The sequence below is a fragment of the Mesoplodon mirus genome (genome assembly GCF_964341445.2).
Source record: "Mesoplodon mirus genome assembly, chromosome: 7".
NCBI classification, from domain to species: domain Eukaryota; kingdom Metazoa; phylum Chordata; class Mammalia; order Artiodactyla; family Ziphiidae; genus Mesoplodon; species Mesoplodon mirus.
This window is the reverse complement of record NC_138983.1, coordinates 89,877,759-89,888,951: the sequence shown is the minus strand read 5'-3', so window position 1 is coordinate 89,888,951 and position 11,193 is coordinate 89,877,759. Positions and strand designations below refer to the sequence as shown.

Below are 11,193 nucleotides of genomic sequence, written 5' to 3'. Positions count from 1 at the left end.
ATAGAGAACAGATCCTCCTAACAAACTATGACCACGTTTCACAAGAACAGCTGGCTCACAGGGGCAGCAGGGGGTGGGAGAGGTGTCTGTGGCCCCAGATCTGAGTGGGAGCTGGGATCCATGCCGAGGAGTGTGGAGGCCTCAGTCACCGTCCTGTGGGTGCCGGCAGAGGCTTCGAATCATCAGAGCAGGGGAACTGACCCCCTCATTAGAGTGAGACGAGCAAACAATGAGGGGCAGGGAGTAGACCCCTGCTGTCTCCCGGAAGTGCCTCCCCTCCCAGTCTGCTTAGCCTCTGTCACAGCCTGTGCTGGCCCACCTCTGAAGCCCCTTCCTCCTAAAGCACTGAGATGCTCTGATCTTTTATGGACCTGCCCTAGGCCTCACCCCCCTTCCCTGCTGGCCAAAGGCTCTTCTCCTGCTTCTGAGTTCTGATTCCTTCCCCAGGACCCAGGCAGGTGTTAGGACAACAGAGACTCCCTGAACACGACCCCTACACCACCAGCATGCAGAACTGGGGCCGCAGGCGTCCACAGGTGGCCTGACTCTCCGCTGGATCCTGCAAAGAGCGTGGAGAGGAAAGGGGCTCATGTCTCTCCACCTCCACAGAATCCGTAGGTCAGCCTCACAGGTCCCCCTCTGTCCAGGTGGGCAGCACGTATGTGCTCCCAGCCCTCCTTGACCCTTTGTGAAAGAAAGTTTTTGCAGCTTAGTAGTCTGATATTAGGCAAGGTGTCTCAGGGCTTGTTCCTTTTGAAGCCCTACAGGAGAATCTGTTTCCTTTCCCTTTCTGTCTTCTAGAGGCTGCCTGCATTCCTTGGAATTAGTCCCTTCTTCCATCTTCAAAGTGCATCACTTTAATCTCTGCTTCCCTCATCACATGGTCTCTCCAACTCTGACTCTCCCTGTGTCCCTCCTATACAGCTCTTTGTGTTTATATATAGCCCACCCAGAAAATTTAGGATAATCTCTTCATCTCAAGATTTTTTACTTAGTCACAGCTGCAAAGTCCATTTTTCCATACAAGGTGACGTTCACATATTGTCATAGGAGGGGTTAAACACGGACATTTTGGGGGAACCATAATTTACCCTACTAGAAGAAATCCACAAGAATACCTACCATCAGAATCCACATGAGTAATAGACTATGACCAAGTGGAATTTATTCCAGGGATGCAAGCCTTGTTCAATGGTAAAAAATCATCAATGTAATCTACCATATTGAGTCTAAAGAAGAAACACATACTGTCACACCAATTAATACAGAACAGGCATTTAACGAGATTCAACACCCATTCATATTAAAAATGCTCAGAAAACTAGGAATAGAAGGTCACTACCTCAACCTAATAAAGAACATCTACAAAAAACCTACTTCTAACATCACATGAAATGGTGAAAGAATGAATGCTTTTCCCTGAGTTCAAAAACAAGGTTAGAATGTCCACTCTTATCTTAGTTTTCAACTTAGTACTTTAGATTCTAGTTAGTGTAGTACAGCAAGAAAAGGAAAAAAGAGGCATACATATTAGAAAAGAAGAAATATAACTGTCATTCTTTACAGATGACATAATTGTCTACATAGAAAATTCCAAGGAATGTATAAGTAGACTCATAATAAATTATAATAACTTGCTTTAGCAGGATCTCAGAATATAAAATCAATACATAAACATTAATACACAACATTGATCATATTTCCATATACTAGTAACAAACTGAACGATTGAAAACCAAAATTTAAAACATAGTAAATAGGTTCCAGTTCAAGATGGCAACATAGGAAGATCCTGAACCCACCTCCTCCCACAAACACACCAAAGCTACAGCTACATATGGAAAAATTTCCTCTGAAGAAAACTAAAAGATGGTGGAGCAACCCCTTCACATCAGGAAAACCAGAGGGAAACCACATCAAAACAGGTCGGAAAGGCTGAGACACAATTTTGCCATAAACCCCATCCTTGGTGTGGAGACACACAATTAGGAAGGAACTCAAAACCTGGAGCTTCTTCCTGAGAGGTGAAGGGTATGGACCCCACATTGGGCACTCCAAATTTTAAGGCTGGCACCTGAGAGATAGACCCTCAAAACATCTGACTTTGAAGACCAACAAGGCACATCCCATGAGACCCACAGGGCTGTGGTGAACTGAGGAACAGCTCTTAAAGGGCCTGTGCACAGACTCACCTGTCCCAGGGCCAAGTGTAGAAGCAGCCCTTTGAAAAGCACTCTGACTTTGGTGAAAGAGACTCACTTCCCAATTTTAAAGCATTAATCTGAGGAACAGGGGCCTGCTGGAATACTCCCCAGGGACAGAGGCTGGCGGGTGCCATCTTCCTGCTCTCTCTCTGCCTTGATAAAACTGAAAGGTGCCATCTTTTTTCCCCTTTTTCCTTTCCTGCAGGTGACAACTTTGTGCTCCAGCCAGCTGGCTCCTTCTTCCCTGCTCTTCCTCTGTCTTGCTATATATATATATTTTTTTTCTTCTTCTTTTTCTTTTCCCTCTTTCCCTTTATTCAAATGGTGTCATCTTTGCACTCTTCCCACCGCCTCACTCAGCCAGTAAGCATCATCTTCACACTTTCCTTCTGATGTGCTCCAGAGAGCCAGAATCTCCAAGACAGGAGATCCCAGTTTTGTGGCCTCCACTCAGGGGACGCTCCTTGATCACCTGGCTCTGGAGGCCAGGAGGGATTTCTTTTCTGGGTCCCATGGGACTGTAACAATTGGAGAGACAGTTCTTGGCAGGATACCACCCCCAGGATGTACCACTACCCATCTGACTGAGACACAGCCCCAGCCTTTACATGAAAAAGGCCTATTTGCTAGTAGGGACAAGACTTAAGAGCAGGCTTCAGGTTCAGCACACATCTAGAGGCTACGGATGTGCTCTCGGGGAAGGTAGGCTGGGGGTGCCATCTCTCCACCCTCACTCTGCCTTACTACAGTTCACTGGTATCTCCCAGAATGGAGCTTGTACACTTATCTGAAGCACTGTTTTCTTGTGACTGCTCCCCAGGGAACACCTTCAGATTGCTTGCTTCTGGGGCGCAGCAGGGCTTCCACTTGCAATCTCACAAGACTAAATATATTTGCATTCTTTAAAAGCTGTTACCAAGTTTTCTGGCTTCCTATCAACCTGAATCTAGGTGCTGCCTGAGATCCTCCACTTTGGGTTGCTCATTTGTCTTGGCACACCCTCAAATGCTGGGATGGTGTGCCAGGTCTATTAAAAATAAACTGCTTAGACAATCACAAAGGTTTGAGAGGCAACCAAGAGTAGACAGGGTTAAATGACAAGGTTCATCTGTCACACAGCTCTTCAAGACTGGGAGATGTGGCTATTTCACTTAATGCATAGAAACCAACACAGAGAGCAAAATGAAGAAAGAGAGGACTATACTCCAAAAAAAGAACAAAATAAAACCTCAGGAAAAAATCTTAATGAAATGAACATAAGTAATTTACTTGATAAAGAGTTCAAAGTTATGGTCATAAAAATGCTCACTGAACTCAGAAGGGAAATGGATGAAAACAGTGAGAACTTCAATGAAGAAATAGAAGATATAAGAAAGTTCCAAATAGAAGTCACAGAACTGGAGAATGCAATAACTGAACTTAGAAATACAGTAGATGAAGCACAAGAAAGAATAGGTGAACTCAAAGACAGGTCAGAGGAACTCATCCAATCAGAGAATAAGGAAGAAAAAAGAATGAAAATAATGAATATAGCTTAAGGGATTTATGGCACATCAAATGGAATAACATTCACCTTATAGGAACTCCAGAAGGAGAAGAGAAAAGGGGGCAGAAAACATTTGTAGAAATAATATCTGAAAACTTTTCCTAACTTTGGGAAAGAAACAGACATCCAGATACAGGAAGCCCAGAGAGCTCCAAAGCAGATCAACCTAAAGAGATCCATACCAAGAAATACTAAAATTAAAATGTCAACGTTAAAGATAACAAGGGAATCTTAAAATCACCAAGAGAAATACAACTTTTTATATAACTTGTTATATGCAACTGGTTATACAACTTGTTATATAACTACATCAACCGAAAAAGCTTCTACACAGAAAAATAAACAATCAACAAAATGAAAGGTCAAGCTACAGAATGGGAGAAAATATTTGCAAATCATGTACGTGATAAGGTGTTAATATCCAAAATATATAAGGAACTCATACAGTGGCTATATCTATATCTATATCTATATATAGATATATAGATATAGATAGATATAGATTTTCAAACAATTCAATTAAAACTTGGGCAGAAGAACTGAATAAAAAATTTTCCAATGAAGACATCCAGATCACCAACAGGTTCATGAAAAGATGCTCTACATCACTAATCACCAGGGAAATGCAAATCAAAACTACAACGAGATATCACCTCAAAGAGACTAAGAGGTAACAAATGTTGACAAGCATGCAGAAAAGGAAACCCTTGTGCACTGTTGGTGGGAATGTAAATTGGTACAGCCGCTATGGTAAACAATATGGAGTCTCCTCAAAAAATTAAAAAGAAAACTACCATACATTAGCAATCCTGCTTTGGGTATATATATATCCAAAGGAAATGAAATCACTATTTCAAAGAGATATCTGCACTCGCACGTTCATTGCAGCATTATTCACAATTGCCGAGAGATGGAAACAACCAAAGTGTCCATACATGGATAAATGGATATAGAAGATATGGTAGGTACATAGATGGAATATTATTCAGCCATGAAAAAGAAGAAAATCCTGCCACTTGCAACAACATTTATGGATCCTTGGGGCATTATGATGAGTGAAATAAGTCAGAGAGAGAAAAATAAATACTGTATGATGTAACTAAATTGTAGACTCTAAAACAGCCAAACCCAGAGAAACAGAGAATAGAATGGTTGTTGCTAGGGGTTGGGGTTGGGGGAAATGGGGAGATGTTGACCAAAGGGTAAAATATCCAGTTAGCACATGAATTTCTGGGAATCTAATCTACAGCATGGTGATTGCAGTTAACAGAACTGTATTATATACTTGAAAGTTGCTAAGAGAGATCTTAAATGTTCTCACCAAAAAAAAACGGTATTTATGCGAGGTAACGGAGGTGTGTTAACTAGCTCCGCTGTGGTAATCATTTCACAACATGTAACATACCAACAGGTTGTACACTTTAAACTTACACAATGCTATATGTCAATTACATCTCAATAAATTTAGAAAAAATACAGAAAACAGACTGCTGCATAACGTTCAAGCAAAAGTATTAGTTTGGGACTGCTTTTTCTTTTTCTTTCTTTTTTTTTTTTTTTTTTTTGCGGTATGCGGGCCTCTCACTGTTGTGGCCTCTCCCGTTGCGGAGCACAGGCTCCGGATGCGCAGGCCCAGCGGCCATGGCTCACGGGCCCAGCCGCTCCGCGGCATATGGGATCCTCCCAGACCGGGGCACGAACCCGTATCCCCTGCATCGGCAGGCGGACTCTCAACCACTGCGCCACCAGGGAGGCCCTGGGACTGCTTTTTCTTGAATTTAGTCATTGTTCCTTGTTGAATCTGTTTTGTATCACATGATAGCAGACTCATACAGGCAGCTTACTTCTGATCAGGTGCAGCCAAAAAGAAGCAACTGATGGTATATGGAAGTTTAGGGATAAGCTATGAGATTTCTCCCTTTCTTCCTCTACTTTGTGAAGATTCTCCAGCAGCAACTGTGTAACTTACACGGTTCCAACTCCAATGAGACAGAACTGGTATGGTCTGACATTGATGATCATTTAACCTGGCCCTGGACACCTTTACAACCCTCTCCTTAACTTTGCCTTTCCAGCATAGGGGTACAAGTAAATTCCTATTCCTACTAATCACTCCATTATCTAGGTGGCCCTTCTTTACTTCTCAGAAGTTTCATCACTGGTGTTCTTAATACCCTGTATTAAATTTATTTGCAAAGACTTGAAACAATTTCTATTTTATTTGTTATGGGCAAATACAGTATAATAAAATTTCCAAATATTAAAAAAATTAGAAGACACATGAAATCTCAAAATGGGGAAATGTTAGCCACGTTTAGGAAGAAAATGTACTAATATTATTGGAGGAGAGAATTCAGGAATTGGAAGATAACACTAATGAGTTTGGAAGGTATAAGACTGTGGAGAAGTTTGAATGGTGGGCTTCATGCCACAGGAAATAGGGAGTGATTCAAAGTTCTATAAAGATTGGGCTCACTTCAGCAGCACATATACAAAGTTTTATAAGATTAATCTGAAAGTGGTAGGCAGTTTGGAGTATGCGATGGAGTGATGTCAAAGAAAAATTGCACCAGATGGTTAAACAGGCAAGGAGTACTTTACTCAAGATGATTCTGTAATAGGGGAGAGAGACTGAACTCCGTTCTGCTGAAACAAAAGGCATGGAAGTTTTTAGATGCCAGGATGAGCTGTAGGAAAAATAGTAGAGGATGCTGGGGAAGAGGTTGGTCAATATAATTAGACCATCTCTGTTTGCTTTGGCTCTTATCAAAGTTAGGCTCCTATACTCCCCACAGAGACTGGGAAGTAGGGGCAATACCTTTCTTGAAGGTTATATTTCAAAGAGCTGACTCTTAGGTCCTTGAGAAAGACATTTCTGGGTTGGAAAATTATCAAGTGACTAGGAGAAAATTTACATCTCAAAGGGGCAGAGAAAGAATTTATAATTTCAAGTTTCTTAAAGTAAATGTTTTCAGAAAAGGGAGGTTAGGGGCCTATGGTAAAGAAAAATCCTGTCTGAAGTTTAGCCAAACTGAGGGACACATTAAGGCCATCTTGATCAGTAGTTAAAATTAGCATTACCTTCAGGAAGGTTATTTTATAAAGAAAAGCAATGCTTTAGGAACTTTCTCAGAAGAATCAAAAGTAAGTGTCTGCTAGTTAGATACAGGTCAGGAATAATGAGAAAGGGCAGTTACAAAGTAAACTCAACTAATGTTCTCTGTGTTGTAGCTTTAATAAAGATGAAATAAGTAGAAAAAAAATAATCCATTGGTACACGGTGAGAGCCAATTGGATAGATTGCCCAATTAGAAATACTTCTTTATTTTCTAGTCATTATCAGTCAAGGATTAACAAACCTACTTTTATTAGATATACTTCTGTCTAGGGATTGAGAAATATCAATTATTTAAACTTAATCACTACTTTATTTCTGTGAGATTTTTAAAAATATACTTTGGGGAAAAGTAATGGAAGAGTGATATAGCACTAAAACATTGAAGTGAATGACATAATAAGATCCTATCTTTCTCAATTTAAGGAGAAAAAAAGGGAGGGCAAAAGAAATGGGCAGAAAGTAAGTTTACCTACCAGTCATTGTGTCAAGTGTTTTCATATATTTATCTAATTTAATACTCACAAAACAATGACACATAAGGAAGATATTTATCCCATTCCATAGATGAAACTCTATTTACAAAGTAATATATCAACCATTTGTAGAGCTGACCCTTGAATTTAAGGCCTTACGTCTGTGGAAATGCAAGAGCCAAACCCTGCTAATACAAGGTGCTTAGATGAGGTAGACTTTAGTGAGCAGGAAAATCAGAGCATGCGTGAACTGATGACAAGTTTTGCTGATCTAGTAGCTTTGTGAGATTTGTCTAGATTCAAAGGCCCTTGCTCTACTAAACCATCAAATTAGAGGTGGTCTCCTTCTGAAACAACCAATATTTGCAGAGCTATTCAGACTTTGGGTCATGGTATTTTTTCAAGGATTAACTATTATCACTGGCTTTTCAAATTTTAACTTTAGAAAGTCCTTGCTTTTGTTGGAAGCAATGTTAAATTTTGATGCAGTTGTTTGCAGGGATGAAACTTGGTCGCCCTCTGGAGGCTATTCTCAGGTCCGACTAGCATACCTTAATTTTGAGAAAGAAGTCAGGTCTTAACAATTTAACAACTCATTTTAAATGTGTGGAACTTATGTATATACATTATACTTTTTTAGAAGTTACAAAACATTGAGTTCAAAATGCTCAAAATATTTTAAAATGCTGAATTAAACGATTTATGGCATAGCATGTTTTGAATTCCTGTTCTCCCTTTGGAAATGGAGATGGTCATCATTCTCCTTTTATCATGCAATATCTATACTGGGACTAAAACCGTTATTTTTTCCTCCCCTATTATAGGAACACATGGGCAATTAGTTCTATAAAATGAATAATAAAACATATGACACAATACTATACACTCAATTACTACCAAGATCTTTCATTTTAAGTTTTAAAAAAAATCTCTAAATTTCCAATTAAAAAATTTTTTTTTCTTTCTCTCAGAGATAAAACATCAGAGCTTACAAGAACCCTTAAAAACAGAATGCCTCAAAGGATAAAAATGTTTTGCTCCCTAGTTCATTCTTGTTCAGTTTTCTTGTAGAAGGTGTATTATACCAGTTAGTGTAAATTATACAAGCAAAGTTCTTGCCATATATTGGTGACAGCTTTTCTACATAAAGTAAGCAGTTAAGGGGCTTCCCTGGTGGCACAGTGGTTAAGAATCCACCTGCCAATGCAGGGGACACGGGTTCCAGCCCTGGTTCCCGAAGATCCCACATGCCGCGGAGCAACTAAGCCCATGTGCTGCAACTACTGAGCCTGCGCTCTAGAGTCCGTGTGCCACAACTATTGAGCCTGCGCTCTAGAGCCCATGCGCCACAACTACTGAAGCCCGCGCACCTAGAGCCCATGCTCCGCAACGAGAAGCCACCGTGATGAGAAGCCCGCACACTGCAACAAAGAGTAGCCCCCACTCTCCGCAACTAGAGAAAGCTCACGTGCAGCAACGAAGACCCAACACAGAGCCAAAAATAATAAATAAATACATTTTTTAAAAAAAGTAAGCAGTTATGAGCTGCTATAAACCTACTGTTTCTTTACTTGATTTAAATGAATTTAATTCTTTAAATAACTGAGCAAGTAGAGAATTTAGACTCAGCCATTATTAGAGGTACCTTATACAACCAAAGTGGTATAAAAACCCTGTAACATGAAAGTGTTGTGGAGGTCCTTCTGGTCTTCTGAGACCGGGACACCTGTACCTTTATGTCCCATTTATAAATGTTCCTCTATAATGTTTGGGATGCTGAAATATTTGATGAGATAGATACCTCATGCTTATTACATGCCTTCCCTATATCTCTCTCAACTACATCCCTCTAATGAGTTGGTGCAGCTCCAAGGCTCTATCCAGTAACAAGGTAGTGTCAGGCAGTGCTTGTTGTACTCACTGGCTTTTAATCCTCCAACTGCCTTGTAATCTCCTCCTTCACACCTTGATGCTTAGAAATGGCATATTTCCTGAGGAAGAGGTTTCTAGGGAGTCCTGTATACTTGCTTGAAATGGGGACAGGAGGATGGAGGAACAGAAGGGAAGATATACGGAAGATGAACGGATTTTTTTTAATATAAATTTTTCTGCCATAAAAACTATAGGTACCAAGCAAAGCAATCAGGGAAATATATATTCATGCATTAATTTACCACTTACAACGATGAGTAGATAGAGGACATTAGATAGATTAAGGAAGTATCTAGGAGGTAAAATGGATAAGATTGATAATGGATAGGATATAGTGGCTGATGCGAGAGGTTGAACTCAAGGATTATTGTTAGGTGCCTGGTTTATACAACTGGGTGAATGGTGTCACTATACACTAAGACAAATGAAAATGAAGGAGGAGAGATTAGGCAGTTTAGGGAGACCGTGAGTATTTAGCTTTATGTATATTTTAAATGAACAGATTTAGATGTTAATTAGGCAACTGGATTTACAGAATTCAGATTAGAGGTCTCAGGTACACAAATGTCCAAACTTTATGGAGTTGGTAACTGAAGCTGTGTGTTTCTGTGAAATCATATTATGAGTTCCAGAGTGAGAGGACATAATGCCCTAAAACTGAATTTTGAAGAATTTCAACATTTAATGTCTGAGGAGAAGGATACGTACCTGCAAAGAAGATAGAGAATGAACTGCCGCAGAGATGAGAAGAAAACCAGAGGAGTTTTTGGGTCAAGGAAAATCAAGTCTCAAAGACAGAAGCAAATCCTACTTACAGGTCAAGTAACTAGGAGATAAAATTTTCACGTCGCATCCATGGATTTGGAAATAGCTTATGAAGTACCTTTTTATTGGGGTAATAAAAGACGGATTCTATTGGGAGTGGGTTGAAGCATGAGAAGGAAGTCATAAAGTGAAGATATCAAATATAGAGAAACATTTTTAAACAGCTTTATGGAGGTACAACTGATGCACAAAAAATGGCACATGCTTAATGTATACTATTTGATGAGTTTGGACATATGCATAAACCCATGAGACAATTAACACAATCAAGGTAATAGACATATCTGTCCCCTCCAAAAGCTTCCTTGTGTCCCATTTTTTCTGTGTGTGGTAAGAACACTTAACATGAAATTGACCCTCTTAACTAATTTTAAGTGGTTAACACTATTGTTAACTATAGACACTATTTGTACAGCAGATTTCTCGAATTTATTCATCTTGTATAACTGAAAATTCATACCTGTTGAACAACAGCTCCCCATTTCTCCCTTTCCCCAGCCCCTGGCAACCAACATTCTATTCTCTGCTTCCATGAGTCTGATTATTTTAGATACCTCATATAAATGGAATTATGCAGTATTTGTCCTTCTGTGACTGGCTTATTTACTTAGCGTATTGTCCTCCAGGTTCATCCCCGTTGCCACAATGGTAGAACCCCCTTCTTCTTTTAAAGTTGAAAATATTCCATTGTAAATATATACTACATGCTTTGAACCATTCATCTGTTGATGAACATTTTGGGAAAAGCTTCTTGACACTGATCTTGGCAATGATTTATTGGCTATGACACCAAAAGCACAGACCACAGAAGCAAAAATAGACAAGTAGAACTACATCAAAATAAAAAGCTCCTGCACAGCAAAGGAAACAACCAACAGAATGGAAAGGTAACCAATGGAATGGGAGAAAATATTTGCAAATCATAGATCTGGTAAGGGGTAAATATCCAAAATTTATAAGGAATTCCCACAACTAAGTAGCAAATAAACCAAATAACTCCATCAAGAAATGGGCAAAGAACTTGAATATACATTTTCCAAAGAACACATATGAACGGCCAAAATGTATATGAAAAGGTACTCAGCATCGCTCATC

The 11,193-nt window shown here is 39.7% G+C and overlaps 1 pseudogene across 1 annotated transcript in view; it reads right to left on the bottom strand.

Annotated features, from left to right (window-relative positions):
- The window catches only part of LOC309808866 (centrosomal protein of 78 kDa-like), a 1,034,926-nt pseudogene that overhangs the window by 554,500 nt on the left and 469,233 nt on the right, over nt 1-11,193 (bottom strand). The window lies entirely within an intron of this gene.